At 27.5% G+C, this 18,547-nt stretch overlaps 1 protein-coding gene across 5 annotated transcripts in view; it reads left to right on the top strand.

The window, feature by feature from the left end:
* Positions 1–18,547, top strand: part of LOC107445477 (pro-interleukin-16) — a 202,396-nt gene that overhangs the window by 57,198 nt on the left and 126,651 nt on the right. Inside the window, exon 1 of one of the 5 annotated variants that reach the window (XM_071183070.1) lies at positions 5,442–5,680. The exons of the other annotated variants lie outside the window; for them this stretch is intronic. The gene's annotated coding sequence lies outside the window, so the exon portion shown is untranslated. Of the gene's footprint in view, positions 1–5,441; positions 5,681–18,547 lie in introns of those variants that run through there. 5 annotated transcript variants of the gene reach the window in all.

Below are 18,547 nucleotides of genomic sequence, written 5' to 3'. Positions count from 1 at the left end.
TCCTTCTCCCCTGACTGGTAGAACTACCAGAACTACATCTCAATACGCATTTAAAGTTATTTTAATTTTATTTACTAAAATAAAATAAAAATTCAAAATATTTATCAAATGAATCAAATTTAATAATGCTTTTCAAATTTACTGATTTGCATTCAAAATGTCTTTTTTAGTATAGAGAAATGTTCCTTTATAAATTAGTATTTTAATGTTAATATTTATTCTCCAATAAAGCTTAAATTGAAATTAATTGATTTTAGTTATACCTTTCTGAGTTGAGATAAAATACAACTTAACTAGCTAGATTAACAAGCCTTGTCAACACTTGCTCTGTGTAGTGAAGTTAAGTGTGAATATTAACAACCTTCAAAAAAATATGGGAAAACTAAACAACTTCTTACATTCAAGAAGATAAACAAGAATGCAATAAAACACCCAAATTATTGTCTAAAAGATATTTCGAGTTAAAAAATTATAATTAATAAGGTTTTTTGACAAATTTGTGAAAAATATTCACACTAGGCCTTCTCTCCTCAATATGCTTACGTTGAGAAAAAAGTAAGGTTAAAACTACCAGAATACAGTACATTTTACAATGTTTCTAGCTCTATGGGAACATCAAGGTAATCGGTAATTTTTACCGAAGTAATTTTGTAATGATTTTGGGAAAATTGACAGTAAAATATAGTTTTATAAGATGTGATAAAATTTGGTAAATGTGTCAAAATTTAATAGTTTTATCATGATATCTTAGAGTATGTCATAAAAACCATTTATTCAGATAAATTTGCTTTTAAGTTTTGTAATTTTTACTAAATATGCGGTAATAAAAAATGTAATTTTGAAAACGAGAATTTCCACCAAGCCTTTACTATATGAACGGAAAAATTATTAAACAAATTGTTTAAATATCGTATATTTTGGTTTTATTAACCAGGAAAATTGTTTTTTCTTTTTTTACCAAAAATGTCATTACCGTAGAGTACGGTAATTTTCCCACAATTGTTTTACGCCGTGTATTTTAATTATAAAAAGTTAGAACACCCATAACTTACAATAACCTTTTAACCTTTTTATCGAATTTTAACTTCTATATTTTATCACTGTTTTGCATGTTCCTGTAAAGTTTTAACATTTATTGGTTTTTGGGTGATTTTGTTTTTTTAACCTTTTTACTACTTTATTATTTTAATTGGTTTAAACTTGTTTTATAGAATTGTATTGAACATTATTTTAGATATTCTGATTTTTATATTCACTGTTGATGTAACTTTTATAGAGATTTACGGATTTTTAATGTATGATTTGTGTATGTATCAACTCTCGTATGCCCTAAAATAGGGCGGGGCGAGATAAGAATAAACTCATAACTTACAATAATAGTTTTAGAGCTGCGATGGCTCAGGGGATAGAGAGTTCGCCTTCCGATGAGGGGCACCGGGTTCCAATCCCGGCGATGGCTGGTAGATACGAATTCCGCGTCCGGCTTGCACCGCCGCAGTGCTAACGTGAAATATCCTCAGTGGTAGGCGGATGATGGGTTAGAGTCCCCTTGCCGTCAGGCTTACCGTGGCAGGTTCTCGTGGTCTATCTCTCTATGTAACGTAAATGCGGATTAGTTCCATCAAAAAGTCCTCCACGAGAGCAAACCAGGAGTTTCCTTGATTTCCTTAATCCAGGAGTTTCCTTGTCTTCTCGATTGGGTTCAAAATTACAAGGCTATAGAATTGAACATCAGTAGTCGTAAACCTAAAAATTGAGTCGGCTGTTCAACGACGGTTATAAAAAATAAAATAAAAAAATACTTGTTTTAATAATTTTAACTTATTAACTTATTATTTTTTTCAAATTATACTCCATCTGATATTTTTTTACAAATAAATTATAGTTTATACTTAAATATCGGTGGTAAATGAATGCCCTAAAAAACTAAGCAGAAGTTCAAAACATGAAAATTTACAATATCTGGCAAAATCAAGAATCAGCTTTTTAACAAAAAGAAGGGGGGAGAAGCATATTTTTTGCTGCGGCCCCTTTATCCGTGACAACAGCTAATTTTTGAACTCTACAATATAATCCACTCCCTCCCTTGATGGCCTTACCACCCAACCTTAAATTCCACGAATTGCATATTCGTTTTGAAGATGAAATGGTCGGAATGGAGCTTTAATCCATTCCAATTTATATCCAAGGGAATTTTGACAGTTGGGAAATGTGTATTCAGCTGATCGAATCCCAAGTTCAGGTGGTTTCGGCGGACCTAAATCATTGTACGTCACGTGTTGTGTGCTGCATCAAAATTGGCTTTGACACACATGTTTATATCACTGGAATCACGAAGAGGGTATTAATAACACAGCGCTGTTTGGGTAATGCTAAATCCGTATGTCTGAGACGCGTGAATGTAAATTTACTCTTTTGGATAAAAAGTTTTTTTCGAAATATTTATGAATAATAATTCTCGTTGGCGTTAAGCAATGGGAAAGTGTCTTGAGTGCACAGCCACAACCTGCCTGATTTCTAAATTAAAAAGACGTTGAAAAATATAGTTCATTAAATAAATTTTTTTTTTAATTACCGTCGTTGAACATCCGACCCATTTTTGGGTTTACGACTACTAATGTTCAAATCCGTAGCCTTGTAATTTTGAACCCAATCCAGAAGACAAAGAAACTCCTAGATCAGTACCCTCAGAGGTATGATCTGTTATGGGAACATAGAAGACTTTTGGACCAGACAGATTTAACGTGCTTCAGTCACCATTTACTACGAATTACGCGGGATCGAACCCACGCCCTCTTGGGCATGGGCCCAGTGCCCTACCAACCAGGCTATCTCAGCTCAAAAAATTTTTTTTTATCCATTATTACTGTAGTTTTAAAGGTAATAATCGGTTTATAGTAGTCAGTATTAGAAGGGGAAAAGAACGTTATTACACAAGCGCGCTAGCTTAATTGATTTTTCTGTTTTGGAATGTGACCTTAGTTTTTATAAAAAACATTTTATTCGGATTTCGTTTTGAAATGTATATTGATTAAACAATACCTTAGCGCCTTATAAAGAATACTTAAAACTCTATCAGCTATTTTTTAAAAACAAATTTAAGTATTAAGTATGTACTTACACGGAAAAAAAATGTCATCCAAACTACTAGATTATAGTAAAATGCTCTTTGTTTTCCTTGTTGTCCTCCATAGGAACATCAAAAAGCTCAGTAATGATTTTTGATTATTTTGGTAAGCTCAGTGTGATGATTTTGGTAAAATTAACAATAAAATACAATTTATAATCTGTGATGAAAATTTTAAAATTTTATCATGATTCCTCAGAGAGAGATAGAAAGCATTTATTCGATTAAATTTACTTTTCAGTTTTATATATTTTACTAAATGTGTGGCGAAAAAAACGATAATTTTGAAAACCAGAATTTCTGATTAACTTTTACCTTATTATTAGCGCAAAAATTAACGAATAAATGTTTTAAATGCCGTATAATTTAGTTTTATTGAGCAGAATTATGTTTTTTTTACTTTTACAGGACATTTCGCTATCGTTAATTTTACAAGAATTTTTGTTTCCATGTATCAAAGTTGATCTTATTGATTAAGTAAAGTCTTATAAAATCAGTTTAGTCAATTTTAACAGACTTCACCGTATCATTCTTTTGTCTGCCTTTAGAATCTCGTGAAAAAATCTTTATTTAAACTCTATTGATGTACGTTAAGTAGATCTTTTACTATGCATAAAATTATCATTGTCAATTAAAACAAAACAAAAATTAAAATAAATACAAATAAAATTCCAATCTTGCAAGAATATAGATATTTAAAAATCTGAAAACTATTTTAAGACTTGGGAAAATCATCTTTACTTTTACACTATTTAAGCATTAAAAATTTTTTTAATATCATTCAAATCGTTTTTTTTTTCAATAAAAATAAACGTTAAATTTTAGAAACTCCAAAATTAGATAATACAGCAGTTTTAAGCAACCATCTAAAATTACTAACTGAATAACCATATTGTTTTAAATTTCTGAGAAAAAAACCGGTGGAAGTTGTTGAAGTTATCAAGTACTTTTTACTTCAATTTTTATAAAATTAAGTCTTTTTTTTTTCTCACCTTCTAATGAAAAGTGTTGCACTGTTCTAATTATCATCTATTACTAAAAGTACATTTTTAAAAAAATGAGAAAAATCTATCTAAAATCTAACATAATATTTAAGATAGTGATTGATAAGACGGTCCTTTAAAATATTGAGTTGGCAAAGTTCTACCTCGCTTCTTTTTTTTTCTTTTTTTAAAAATAATAAATAAATAAGAAATAAGTTTCAAGTGCATAAGCACTTTATTTTGTTTGCCTGCTTTTTTTTCTTTTTTTTTTTTGTCTATTGACGTAAATTTTTGTCCAAAAGCTAGCTTAATCGCTCTTCGTCCATCCATCTGGACTACCAGGTGCACCTTTGAGATAAAAATTTTGACTTTTTCTTTCTTTCTTTTTTTAAGCTTGGTATACCAACAACGTGCAACACTTTCAACCATAACACTCCTTTTATGCTCAGCACAAATGTCGCGAGCAGCTTTTGCAGCCTTAGATTCTTCATTTAAATTAAAAAGAAGAAGGGGTCAAAACTGCTAATTTTTCTCAATTTGGCATTCAATTTTAAAGATCTCAAACGTATCATAATTTAACTCGAACAGAAATACAAAACATAGATCTCAGTAGAATAAAATATCTTCTTTCAAATGATATAAAGCGTTATTCAAAAAAAATCTTTAATTAAATGCAAACTGTTAAAATTGAAAAAAAAAAAAAACTGCAGGAGTTTAAATGCTAACCCATTAGTTTCGAAACCTTCGATCATTATAAAATATTCTAACACAACAGTTATAAAATCACAGCAATGTAAATTCCATTAAATTATTTAGTGAAATACTGTAAAACTGAAGTACCTTTCTCAATAACCTCCCCCATTAGTTCCATCAAANCCCCCCCCCCCCCCAATTTTTTTTCCTATGCTCTTTACGCAATTTAGTTCAGGAAAGAAAAAAAGTTACTTCACATTCAAAAATACAATAATATAAAATATGATTTATAGGTAAGGAAAATTAAATCCAGCTATCTGCCGTCAAGGTGCTGTTATTTTCTCATAACAAAACCTTTTTCGCCAAAAAGAAAAGACCAAATAAAACTTGATTTAATGTCTTTTCTGCGCAAAGCAGATAACTGCCCAATTTTGTGAAGCCACAGAAGGTAAACAATCAGTAATTTAGCATACAGATAGCACCTCCGAAACAAAAGTCGAGGCTTTGAGATATTTTATGATTCACGGCAGAAACGTCAAACGCAGGCTAAATAATGACGTTCAAAAAACGTGTGGACGCAAGATGGGGGTGGAGGGGACAGAGAAAACATTCCTCCTTCCAAAAATGTCTTTTTCCTTCATTTTTCAAGCAGCTGAGCAAAGAATGAGAATGTTAGAGATAGGAATTAAAATCTGCAGGGAGCATGACTTTTGAATCTCGATTTGTTTTCATTTTTGGCGATACCACAAGGAACTATTACCTTGACGGGGGATTATGATCCCTGGATTTTTGACTTTTGTTATTTTACGTCAAAGGATTTAATTTCACTCTTGACTGCATCTTATGTTTAAAGAAAAATCTGCATCCCATAGAATTTGTAAGTAATTTTTTTAAAAAATATATTTATCACTATTATTTTTACGTATACATAGTGATAATTCGTACATGTTTCATTATTATTTTGAATATTATGGTTTTATTAATATCATTTTGAATATTATTTTTAGAATAATATTATTTTGAATGTTGTTATTATATTGGTATTATTATTTTGACGATTTTTTCATTAGCATTAACATTACTTTTTAAAAAATTTTATGACTACTAAGCACAAATTTTTATGAATTTATATTAGTGATAATTACTACATGTTTCATTATTATTTTGAATATAATAATATTATTATATTATATTATGTTATAATATTATAATATTATTATATTATATTATGTTATAATATTATTATATTATTAGGCATATTATTATTTTATTAATAGTTTTGATATTATTATTGCTTTTATATTAATGTAATTTTGAATATTGTTATTATTTTAGTATTGTTATTTTAAAGATTTTATTATTGACATTATCATAATATTTTTGTAAAATTTATGCCTACTAAGCACTAATTTTTACGTATTCATAATAGTGATAATTGTTACTTGTTTCATTATTTTTAATATTATAGTTATGTAATATTATTTTTATGCCAATATTATTTTGAATATTGCTTTATATTATGGGGAATATTTTATTACATTAATATTATTTTTGATAATATTATTGTTATTACCTTAATGTAATTTAGAATATTGCTATTATATTGGTATTCTTATTTAAAGATTTTATAATTGGAATATTAAAATTATTAGAAAATATTATTATTATTATTATACTATTATATTATTGTACTAATAATAGTATATTAATTTTTTACATTTCAGATTTCATTATTATTATTATTTTGAAAATTTACATTATTGTTGAACGTGTCTTGCTTTCCCTCTAACATCCTTTTCCAAATTTTACCCACTTAATAATTTTTTTTAATTTATCATGATGATAACTGCTACATGTTTCATTATTATTTTGAATATTATGGTTATGTAGATATAATTTTGAATAGTATTTTTATACTAATATTATTTCGAATATTGCTATTGTGTTATCATGAATATTATAATTATATTAATATTATTTTGATAATATCATTGTAATTGCATTAATTTAATATATTGGTATTATTAATTTAAAAATTTTATTATTAGCATAATCGTTAAAAGATTATTATTATTATTGTTATAATACCAATATTTTTAGACGAATTTTTTATATTGGAGATTTTATTATTATTATTATGCTTTTAATATTATTATTTTGAACATTAATATTCTTACAGAATGTATCCCTCGATCCTCCATTTTGTTTAAATTTTTTAATCGAAATACATTTTAGTTATGTTGTTAAGAGATAACGAACAACGATTTCAATAAATAACTTATTTTATTCTCTGTTATGGTAATTTGCTGTTTTGCAATCGTAACATTATTAAATCGTAATCAAATATTACAATCACATGACTTACATTTCTTACGAGAAAAATTTTAAAACTATGTTTCTAATTTTGCGCATACTTCAAGTAAAATTATTCATAGCCCAAAATAATTTAACATATGATCATCTTGCTTATTTTTATCGTAAAAGATTTCTTATGCTTGCAAGAATTCAATAGTTTTTTTATGCTATTTACAAAGTATTTTTCTTTATGTATTTTTTGCTTTTGAAAAATTATTTAAAATGCTGCGTAATTATTAAACTGGATTCTTATACAAAATCGAAAAATAGGTTTGCAAAAGAAATATTTAATAAAGCTACAAAAGCAAATTTTTGTTGTTCTTGTTTTTTTTATATTCAGAAAGTTTTTCCTACTTAAATCAAATCGATAACTTAAAACCATTCAAACGAAACGTCAGTATAAGTAAAACTTATTTATTTTGAGATTAATAATTTTTAACTAATAAATGTTATTAATTATAATACTTATTAATTATTATTATTATTAATTTTGCATTTTCACGCCAATTCATAGGTTTAAAATATAGTTTTAATAATATTACTTTTTCCTTTTTTTTAAACTGATTGAACGTTTACAACGTTTCTTTTTTTCCTTCTAATTTCTTAACAATTAGCTTTGAACTAAAAGAACTTTAATAATTATAAAGCTTCAACATAAATTATAAAAAATTTTATAGTAAATTAATAAATAGAAAATAACATAATTTTAAATAAAAATACAGTAATCTAAACTATTTATTGTCAATTTGATAAATATAAAATAAAAATAAAAACAATCGCACAGCATCCAGTTGCCAGCTAGAGGCTTCATGAAGGTTAAGGCTCCACAATTTCGATAACAACAGCGTGATAATGACAGAGTGGAAAGCATTGCGCACCTGCCGCCTTTAGTTCAAGGGTAAACTGAACAAGAAATTGAACCCAGTGATCTGAAATTAATTTAATTAAATGCTTTCATTTACAGAGTTTGCACTTTGAAAGAAGTTAGGATTTGAATTTCTTCTCAATTTGCTGATTAAATATCATTCTATTTTTATTATTCTACATCTATTCTATTCAATCAATGTTATAAAATTTAAAACAATGGTCGATGGTGATTCATACTACTATAGTCACGTGACTTGGTCTCCCGTGCCTTCCTATCATTCCGTTTATCTTAGAATATAATTGAATGTATTTTTTTAGGGCGTCGTAAAAGGTTTTGATAAGGTCTAATAAATCTTATTGCGCATTAACTCTCTATTAAGTCTTCAAATATGAATCATCCTTTCAAGGATTACAGCTACATTTTTGGAGCAACTGGAGCTGGGATGTGACTGCTGCTCCAATTGCTCCAAACAAATTCGAACCATCTCCCTTACAACTATTTTCGCAGAAAACAGTTAAAATTCATTTTAAGTCTGCGCTCCAACCTGTTGCAATAATTAATTAGCATATTTGAAGTCACCCCCTCGAACTGTTAAGACTGAGTCATGGAACGAAAAGATCCGATCATTAGATCAAAAGTTATTCAAAGTGGTCTACGTTTTTTTCTTTCCCGACAGATTGAAAGATAATTCTAAGAAAGCGATGTAATAAGTTTCTGAAACTTTTTCACGACTAAGAACAAAAGTACATTTTATCAGGTGGATGTTACTTTGATATGTGTTTATTAGATCAATTCTGGGGTCGGGATAGCCTGATTGGTAGAACGTTGGGCTAGTGTTCGTGAGAACGTGAGTTCGAATCCCGCCGGCCGAAGATTCCCCGTGTATTAAATGGCGACTGGTGCTCGTTAAATCTGTCGGAGTCACGAATTCTTCCACGTTCTCATAACAAATTAACACCTTTAGGGGTACTTGGGGACCAATTGGAGTTTGTTCGTTCTCTGGTTCAGATCAAAATTACGATCTGGGGATGAATGGGTTCTCCCTGTAAAACGGGCAGTGACGTATACATGACTGAAGGCGTATTCTCGGCAACAGTTCGCGCTACTGAAAGAGCAAAATACGCACCCTCTGACTTAAAAATTAGCTTGATTTGCAAGGCATAAGTAGGGCCGGGATAGCCTGGTGAGTACTGCGAGGCTGGGAAAGCCTGATGAGTTTAAAATTCCTTGCCTTCAAGCTACCCAGGGGAGGTTTTCGTGGTTTTCCTGTCCATGTAACACAAATGCATGTTTGTTCCATCAAAAAGTTCTCCACGAAGGCTAGTTTGTTCCATTGTTTGATCCATGAGTTCCGTGAGCTTGATCTTCTGGATTAGGCTCAAAATTGCAAGGCTATGGAGTTGAAAATTGGTAGTCGTAAACCCAGAATTGGGTCTGCTGTTCAACGACGGTTGTAAAAAAAAAAGGCATAAGTAACAACTATAACAGATCAGTTCTAGAAATTATGGCCCGTATCTTGTCAAACAATGCTAATGACATTTCAGAAGCCATTAGCTTTGTTACATAGCTTCGTTTTGTGTTTCATTGGGTCATCTTACACCGTCTTTTGTTATAACTCATTTTAGAGGATAGCTTTATTTAGATCATCATAGATTTGTTTTACTTATTTTATTAAGATCTAGAACCAATCTTTCTGATATTTATAATGTCATTAAGAATTTTGGTTTCAACAAAAATGTGAGGAATTCTTAAAATTCAGCTATAAATTTTTTATGCCCTTGAACAAAATGTGTTCATACAGTTTTGATGGAATTGTAGTTGTAATAATTTTGAAAAATTTCCCCTAAAATGTAAGAAAACCTATAACTTCTAAGGATTTATATTAAGCTATAAAAATGTAATTAAATTTTATTTTAAAGCATTCTAGAATTTTTATAGTTATATTTTGAGCTCATTATTTTATTTAGGAATATATTACTTTAAAAATATATATAGGAATTATTTAACATCAAAATTAGCTATATAAAAACATCCACCAGCTAGAAAGTATAAATCTCAATTTTAAGTGCACTTTTAAAAAGTAAAGTACCAATGATTTCCTATTAAAATTTATGAATTCGAATAGAAACAATTCTCAATAAAAGTATGAACAAAGTAAAAGTATAAGTTAAGTTTTTATTGTCTTCATTCTTATGTACCCATTTGGATACAAATTTTATAGATTACAAATAATACTTTTTTTTTGTTTTTCTTTTTGTTTCTTTGTTTGTTTATAAAGCAAAATATTTAGAGATATGTAGTAAGTATTTATCATAGTTTAACATTTGTTATTATATAAAAAAAGGGATTAAAACTAAAATTTTTTGCCGAGACAATTACTTTTGAAAACAAATTATTTTTTGTTAAAACGTAAAAGATGTTCTTAGAAGAGTTTCGGATCTAATATAATCTTCATAAGCACAAAAGCCCTTTGCATGTCGTATCTAAAAATGGCCCAGCCTCCTTAATCTATTTCTACGAATAACTTGCTATATTCGTGGTTGGCTATAAAGCTATTATGATGACCAAAATTTAATTATCAACTACCAAAAATTTATTTAAAATGACATTTTGAGCAAAATACAATTGCTGTTGAAAATTAAATTTCTTTTTTAGCAATAAAAATAATAATAATGCCTCTTCTTCAGTGGCACGACAGCCCTAGATGGGCCCTGCTCTTCTCCAGAAGTATTTTCGTTTCTCCGTTTGGCGCCTGACTGTTTCCAAAACGTCCATATCCTTTTTGAGACAGGGAATATCTTATCTAAGGCAAGGACTGCCCTATAATAACAATAAATAAATATAAATAAAAAAAAAGAAACGAAACGAAACAAAAATAGATTTCAGCGGGAAAATTTTTTGGTTGAATTTCGGGTTGGAATATAGTGTATCGAAGAAAATTACATTTGAGATATCAGTTTTTATGTGAAACATGCTAAAATTGTGTTTCCTAAAGTAACAAATTTGATACTTCATATAATTCAATTAAAGGTATTTGTTAAAGAAAATCTGAAAACTAAGAGAAACATTCAATGAAATACATAAAGATATTTAATTTAGCAATCTAATAATTATTTTAAAATTTGTTTATTTATTACTTCGTGAGACGCAACCTCCAATATATTGGAAAACATTTGATTTAATTTTATCACTTCAAAAATAATATTTTACATTTTTTTTTATACCTTTACAAAGAGATAGCCTATGTAAATACATAATTGGATTTACTTTCGTTCTTCGGGATTTTTAATTACAATAAAGAAATTTGGAAAAGAAATTGGAAATGGAAATCGGAATCGGAAATTTGGAATTGAAACAAATTTCATACAAGTGAAATTTTGAGCAGGGCTCATAAATATCTATTATTCGCATTTAGTGGAATTCGTTCCATGACCAAAATGTGAAAAAATACATTATTAAAGTGTCTTATAGTATGTAAAAAAATGAATATGCTTAACTTAATGATTGAGAATAATTAAGGAATGCCAATTTTGTTTAATTGATTGAATATTTTTATAAAAAAAATTTTTATCCTCTTTAGTGAGTTTAATTTCTTCTACTTCAAATTTCAAAGCAAAAATAACACTTTTAGAACTCAGATCTTAGAGGTTTAATAAACAAAATTACTATCTTTATCATTTTCTCAACATTTTGCTGTTTTAACTTACATCACTGTTACTCTTAAAAGCTTAAAATCTTTTATTTATTCATGATTCTGTTCTTAAATGGTTGCATATCGTTATCGTTTTCTAATGCTAAATCTCATTAAATTCTAATTCACATGGAATCATTTTTAGACCATTATCGCTTGCACTTACTAATATTGTAGAGAATAAACTGGATATTTCAACGAAGTTAGTTAGTTATTTAAATAAAAAGAAAACATCGTTTTTAGTTCAAGGATGTCACGCTCTTAAATTTTAGAAGTAAATTTGTTGAAAATAATACATTAAATTCCTAATAAAGCACAATTTTTAATACTTATTTGCCATAGTGCTTTGTTCAAATATGTTTTGAAGCGTAACTGATATTTTTACTGCATTCAAATTTCAGCTCTTTAAGAAATAAAAAGAAGAAAAAAAGAATTTCGGAAAAAAATAAGAAGAATGGAAAAAGGAAAAAAAAAAAAGATAAAAAGCCCTCCCATAAATTCCCAATAGCATGTTAGTGACCTCGTACTCAACAATTGTCTATTCATTTTGAAGTATGACGTCATTGCCTTCTTATACCTTTTTTCAGAAAAATCGTAGATTTTATTCTTATTTTGGCATTATGTTTCTTTTCTGTCTTTCCGTTTCTTGGAAAACGGTTCGCAAATAGATAATGAAAAAAGCAGAACTAATTTATGAAGCTTAACAATATTTATACTTCAAAATACTAATTATCAGTGTTAAGTATAATTTTCGTAAACAGTCAACTTAATACTAACAGTCATAAAGATTTGGTTTGTTGCCAATAAAAAAACTAGGAAATTCCGACTTGTATCAAAAACTTTAATTATTTTATTTATTCATTTTTTTTTAAATAAAGGCTTAGTTTTTAGTAAATGTATAGTACAATTTTATGTAATTATATAAAAGTATTAAATAAAATTTTTAAAAATATAAAAAATTCATTTTTTAAAACAGTTTAAAGATATCGAAGTGCCGCCCGGTTGAAACTTAAAATTCATTGATCTATGAAGTCTTTAGAGCACGCGCATTAAGAGTAGCAAATTGCTATTTAAATGATAAAAAAAAAATATTTTCAAAGTCTGACGAATTATTATCGCGATCTATCACAACAAAAATGAAGTTAAAATCATCAGAACTAGTTTTTTCGCGAAATCGAACTGAAAATTTGAGAAAGAAGATAAGATGTGATTATTACGAAAGCCTTTCAGTTTCATATAATAAATAAAGCGGTATTTTTTATATTAAATATTAGCTCTAAATAATAATTTCTCAGGTTCTGATAACCTTAATTATGTAAATATTGGTTTTTACCTAAGAGAGATGTTCTAATGACTTTTGTTTTGACAGGAATTTATAAATATTTAAGATGTTCCATAATCTCCTTCTATGATAAAAAAAAAGAATTAAATTGTTGTCGAAAATGTTGTTAATTTTGCTAGTTTTTAAAACCTTTCGATGTAAAAGCGGGATTAAAATTCTCAAGCACCTATTAGATTTACGGAGTGATAAATTGAGGGAAGAGGTAAAGTGGCAACTCGAAACAAAATTTATCTTTTTTTTATTTTTATTATTATTATTTTCTTTTTTCAATAAAGATTCGTCAGATTTTGATTACTTTTTATTATTCGCGCTAGCATTTCTAAAGCAACCAATATTATGAATAATTCTTGATAAGGCTAGTGAATTAAAAAAGGAAGGGAAAAAACGAGAGAAGAAGAAAAATCGGTGTAACAACAATTGAGGAATCTTAGATTTAATATATCTACGAAATAAAAAAAAATTGTTGATTCAGAGAATTAGTGAAAGGGTGACTGAGTAAATGAGAAAATCAATGATTCGGAGAATTAGACTATAAGCAAATAAAATAAAATATGAATCAGCAAATCGGTGAATCAATGAATCTGCAAAATATTGAATGAAGTAATAAGTGAATCAATAAACTAGCGAATCAATAAATTTGTGAAACAATGAATGGACAAATGAGAGAATCCACGAATATGTGAATTAGTAAATTAGTGAATCAGCGAATGAGTGTATCACTGATTTACCGAATCAATGAAAAAACGAATTCGTCATTCAACGATTAAATGTTGCGTTGAATATAAAAAACACAAGATTTTATATATCTATTTTTATATATCTATTCTCATTACGACATTCATTTATGTCTGTTATTTCATTTATTAATTTATTATTATTTTAAACTCAAGTCAGTCGTGGTCTAAACTATTTCCTTAAAAGAAATAAAATATGAATTCTATAGGAAAAATACATAAATATCTATTCTAGTCGTCAACAACAGAGATATAGATCAGTTTTATGACTTTTCTTGGGCTTCTTTTTCTCTCCATAAATTCTTAAGTCCCTGCCATATTTTGACTTTTGAGAAAGTCAGGAAGCATATATCTTCATGAAAAGTTTTTTCATTTTCCCTTTATTTCCATTTATTCTTCTGTTTTTCTTTCCACTCACTTTCTTCTTCTCCTATCATAACTTACAGTAGTAAATAGATGCCATTGTTTTCAAACTGCCAGTCAATTTTTTAAACTTAAAATATCACCTTGTTTACTGTTGGGTATTCGATTTAAAAGTGAAGTGTATAAGGAAAAGACGAGTAAAAATTTTCATACTTTATTTTACAGTTTCTTTTAAAAATGTTTAAATCATAAGCTTCCTGACTCCATTGTATTTTTGACTTCGATATATGAGATGATACATGTGATTCTCAACAATGATTCAAATAAATAGATTGTGTGCTATAAAAGAAATATCATGACATTTAATTTTTGAGAAATTTTGTTCATCAAAGGCATTTTTTTTTCTTCGCCTTTTAATATTTATTAATTCTTCTGACGGTTTTTTCAAAAACAATAATAATAAAATGTCAATAAATAATCATAGTTTCTGTAAAAAATGTTTAAATCATAAACTTCCTGACTCTTACTCCATTGTATTTTTGACTTCGATATATATGATGATACATGTGATTCTCGATTGATTCAAATAAATAGATTGTGTGCTATGAAAGAAATATCATGAAATTTAATTTTTAAGAAATTTTACGCAACCGAAGCATTTTTTTTCCTTTTGATATTCGTTATATTTTCAGAAGAGTTTAATAAAACCAATAATAATAATAGGTCAATAAATAATCTCAGTTTCTTTTAAAAAATGCTTAAATCATAAACTTCCTGACTCTCACTCCGTTGTATTTTTGACTTCGATACATATGATGATACATGTGATTCTCAACAATGATTCGAATAAATAGATTGTGTGCTGTAAAAGAAATGCCATGAAATTTAATTTTTAAGAAATTTTATGCAACAAAAGCGTTTTTTTTCCCTTCTCCTTTTAATATTCATTAATTTTCCAGAAGTTTTTTTTAAAATAATAATAATAGATCAATAAATAATCATAGTTTCTGTAAAAAATGTTTAAATCATAAACTTCCTGACTCTTACTCCGTTGTATTTTTGACTTCGATACATATGATGATACATGTGATTCTCAACAATGATTCGAATAAATAGATTGTGTGCTATAAAAGAAATACCATGAAATTTAATTTTTAAGAAATTTTATTCAACAAAAGCGTTTTTTTTTCCTTCTCCTTTTAATATTCATTAATTTTCCAGAAGTTTTTATTGAAAATAATAATAATAGATCAATAAATAATCATAGTTTCTGTAGTCAAAAGCGTTTCTTTTTTCGTTTTTTTCTTCTCCTTTTAATATTCATTAATTTTTCAAAAGGTTTTATTGAGAATAATAATAATAGGTCAATAAATAATCATAGTTTCTGTAATCAAAAGAGTTTTTTTTTTTTCTTTTTTTTTCGTTTTTTTCTTCTTCTTTTAATATTCATTAATTTTTCAGAAGGGTTTATTAAAAACAATAATAATATTAGGTCAATAAATAATCACAGACCTGATAATTGAACGTACAGTGAGTGAAATAAAAAAAATGGGCCTCTCTGAATAACTTTTGATCCGATAATCGGATCTTCACGTTCTAGGATTCAAAGGGGTGAATTTAAATATGCTAATCAAATATTGCAGATGATATATTAAGTTACGAAAACAGACACAAATGTACTTCAGAGACAATGTACTTTTTCGGAATATTCATACCGTTTTTTCGATAGATTTGATTTTTGAAATCAAATCTGGGAAATATGGTTCTCATAGTTTTTTCAGGAGAGCGGTCTTAAGTTTGGATCCCTTAATGTCAATTTTATTTATTTATTTCCCTTAATGTCATATTGCGCCCTAGCTCGAGAACGTTTTAAGCGAACCGGAAAATTTTTGCACACAATTATAAAATTTATTTATCCAGAGATAATTCCGTGCAAAATGTGACATTTAGTAAATATTTTTTTTTTACTATTTTATTTAATAATAGTCAAGAAATTTTTAAATTGTAAGATATGCTATTTCATATGTCATTTCAAAGAATGTAATTTTAAATGACAAAATATGAAATTTGATCGAAATCAGTCAATAGTTCCTGAAAAATCAAAATTTGAAAAAGTCGTATTTTTAAAATTTGATTTCTCAAGAACTATATATTGATAAAATGATCATACTCATGCATATAGCTATGTAAAAAAAGGACAAAGTTATATATTTATTTAAATAAACGTTCACTATTTTTTAAATATTAATTATATATGTGAATAAAATGTGTATTACACGTTAGTTTCACCACTCTTTGCTATATTAAACCATAGATATCATGCAATAAATTTGTCATTAAATCAATTTAATTACAAATTAGGTTAACTTTAATTAGACTAAAGAAAAAATTACAAGCAAATCATAATTTCTATGATAAATTTCATTTATCTGTTTTAAATTCTCTATTTATTTTTTTGTTTGAAATAACCAAAAATATCTGACCCTTCAAAACTATATACTTTTAACATTTATTAACATAGTTTTCAAATTACATACGTGAACTATTTTCAGTGAATATTTTACTATATATAATTCAATTAACTCTTTTCATCCTGTTAATGGTATTTTTATTCATTAGCCAATTTATTTTCCTTCATTAACTAATTTAGGTTTTTATTTATTAGCTTTCTAGTATGATTTAAGCTTATCTTCCATTCTTATTGATAAATAAGGAAGTGAACATCTAAATTACTTATCATTAAAATTGATAACCATTTCAACGATAAGATGTAAAGATGAAGGGCTTCTTTTTTTTTTTTTTTTTNTTTTTTTTTTTTTTTTTTTTTTTTTTTTTTTTTTTTTTTTTTTTTTTTTTTTTGAGTTATGTATCTCGTAAGGACTTAATTGTCTTAGATGAAACAAGAAAGTTCATAATTAGAAGAGTCATAAATATCTTGTTTTATGATGTGTTTATGACCGATAACTATTTTTGTAAGATCGGTAAAAATGTTCTATTTCTTTAATTGATTAAATTGAAGCAAAAATATTTCTTTGTTCTCTGTTTTTGCATCTTCCAAAACCTGTCCTTTTGTATCCTGTTATTAGAAATTAAAAAAAATTTTTAAAAAAAGTTTGTTTTTAAAGTGTTTGTAACAAATCAATTATCTTCACTGTTTAGAAAGATTGTTGACCGAATTTCTTTTTAAAAGAAGAAATGTTATGAAGGATCTCAAAAAATATTTCTTGAATATATGTCACGGCGAAAGACCGAAATCGGTGGTTGTTGACTTTCACCGGTGAATGTCGACAAACACCAAATACGTCGGTGAAAGATCGAATATTTCATTACATTCTTGTACATTCGGACCCTCACCGATGTATGTCGACAATCACAGATATGCTTTGGTGAATGTCCGAAATATTTATTACATTCGATTTGATATGAATTTATTCGTGAATATAATTACATTTATTCGATATTTTGACCCTACACTGATGTTTTTTTAAGGTTAAGTGTCACTGCCCGGTATACATTTGCCCGGTATACCCTACAATGATGTTTTTATTTTAAGGTTAAGTGCCACTGCCCGGTATACCCCACACTGATGTTTTTTGAAGGTTAAGTGCCACTGCCCGGTATACATTTGCCCGGTATACCCTACACTAATGTTTTTTTAAGGTTAAGTGCCACTGCCCGGTATACATTTACCCGGTATACTCTACACTGATGTTTTTTTAAGGTCAAGTGCCATTGCCCGGTATATATTTGCCCGATACTCCAAACACTGATATTTCTTCTAATCTATCGTCAGTAAGTATTAAAATAAAGAATAAATATAAATATGTCAAATAAATATAATAATATTAACGAATAAATTAATATAAAATTGGATATAACAAATATTTCGGACATTCACGTGATTGTTGATATTCACCGGTGAGAGTCAGAATCAAGGAATTTTAGAAAATATTTCGGACATACACCAAGCGACTACGTGAATCTCGACATTCACCGATGAATGTCGACATTTTCCAGACTTTGGTCATTCACCGTAACATATATATTAAATTTCACTGGCTGATCTGGCGATTTGAATCATAAAATCTCACGTTTCAAACCAAACAATATTCACTTTTTTTGAAGAAAAAAATAAATAAAAAAAATAAAAATAAAAACGTTGACCAATTTTATTTTTTAACAAAATGGACACAGTTTTTTTAAATTCTGTTTTTATATATTTTTAACAATAATTAAGTACGAATATAATAATGTTTCGATTAAATCAACACGGATACAAAAATTCTAGTAAAAATTACAGTACTATATAGTAATGACAGTTCTAGTAAAAAAACAACAACATAATTTTGCTTAATAAATCCAAATTATATGGTATTTAAAACATTTATTTC

Source organism: Parasteatoda tepidariorum, chromosome 7, assembly GCF_043381705.1.
Source record: "Parasteatoda tepidariorum isolate YZ-2023 chromosome 7, CAS_Ptep_4.0, whole genome shotgun sequence".
Classification (NCBI taxonomy): Eukaryota; Metazoa; Arthropoda; class Arachnida; order Araneae; family Theridiidae; genus Parasteatoda; species Parasteatoda tepidariorum.
This window is presented reverse-complemented; position numbering and strand designations above follow the sequence as displayed.